This window comes from Cebus imitator, unplaced genomic scaffold (assembly GCF_001604975.1).
Source record: "Cebus imitator isolate Cc_AM_T3 unplaced genomic scaffold, Cebus_imitator-1.0 Scaffold1076, whole genome shotgun sequence".
Lineage (NCBI taxonomy): Eukaryota > Metazoa > Chordata > Mammalia > Primates > Cebidae > Cebus > Cebus imitator.
Window position 1 is genome coordinate 89,459 of NW_016108391.1, and position 1,188 is coordinate 90,646.

The 1,188-nt window shown below is 46.9% G+C and overlaps 1 long non-coding RNA gene across 2 annotated transcripts in view; it reads left to right on the forward strand.

Moving 5' to 3' along the window:
* Positions 1-9: 9 nt before the first annotated feature.
* The window catches only part of LOC108298774, a 4,793-nt gene continuing 3,614 nt past the window's right edge, over positions 10-1,188 (forward strand). Inside the window, exons 1-2 of one of the 2 annotated variants that reach the window (XR_001822692.2) lie at positions 10-215; positions 781-824. This is a non-coding gene — a long non-coding RNA (uncharacterized LOC108298774). The remainder of the gene's footprint in view (positions 216-780; positions 825-1,188) is intronic. The other variant, XR_005198802.1, reaches the window with a different exon arrangement.

The following is a 1,188-nucleotide window of genomic DNA, read 5'->3' on the forward strand; positions in this document are numbered from 1 at the left end:
CCAGAAGTTGCTTTTTGCTTGGGTAGGTGGTTTTCCTCACCTGCCTCTGGACAAGAGGGCCAGGTGAGGTGGCAGTGTATCGAAACAGTGCTCCTCCCCCGGCACCCATCCTCAGACCCCCTAACCCTCCTTCTCTCCAGCTGGCTGCAGCCTAGTGTTGAACAGGAACTTCGTGCAGTACGCCTGCTTTGGGCTCTTTGGAATCAGCTCTGCAGGTACACGGGTGTGCGGTTGGGGCTCCCTTCTCTTTGCTCTGGTGGAGCAGAGCTTCTGAAAATATATCCTTGAGGGTTCAGTGTCACTCCCTCTTCAGCCCTCTCCACGTCTCTGACTGCCTGGAGCTCCTTTCTCTTCTGGGGAAGTCGTGAGCCCAAGCAGGGCTGTAGAGGTGGGTCATTAGGTACGGGGACATCTTTTGCCCCATTCCTGTGATAATTGTGACAGGGGAAGTCCTGAGATTGGCTGGGTGAGGATGCTGTCTTGTTATCATGTTGCTTCATAAAGAAGAATACCTGGTTATTCCGAATGAAATCCTGGGAACAGAATATCTGAATCCACATCAGTGGTCTCAATCACTTTGTTCTCCGGAATATCACAGCACATTTCTTGAGAAATGCAGAACCGCATTTTTGAGCCTTGGTCTGTGCTAGGTCTTCTGTGTAGGATTTGTGTGTTTTAGACTGCAGCTGAAATTGGAGAGACATTGCTTAAGGCTATTATGAATTCTGTGGAAATGCCTTTGGAAAGGCTGAGACTTAGGTCTCTCTTTTTTCCCCCCAGACGATTGCCTTCAGCATTTTATGGGACTTGAAGTATTTGATGAGGTATGTGCATTCTGGTTAGTGAGTTTTATTATACACTCCTTGTGTAGGCTGAGCATTGTAAATCCAAAGTCTGAAATGCTCCAAAATGGGAAGAATCTTGGGCACCAACATGACGCTCAAAGGAGGTTCTCATTGGAGCATTTCAGGCTTTGGATATTCAGATTTGGGATGCTCAACCGATAAGTATATAAATACACCAAAACCTGAAACACTTTGGGTCCCAAGCATTTCAGGTTAGGGTTACCCTATCTGTATTTCTAAACTCAGTTAACATCTCTGGGTCAAAATCAAGCTTGTCCAGCCTTTGGTCCATGGGCTGAACGCGGCCCAACGCAAACTCATAAACTTTCTTATAAACTTATGA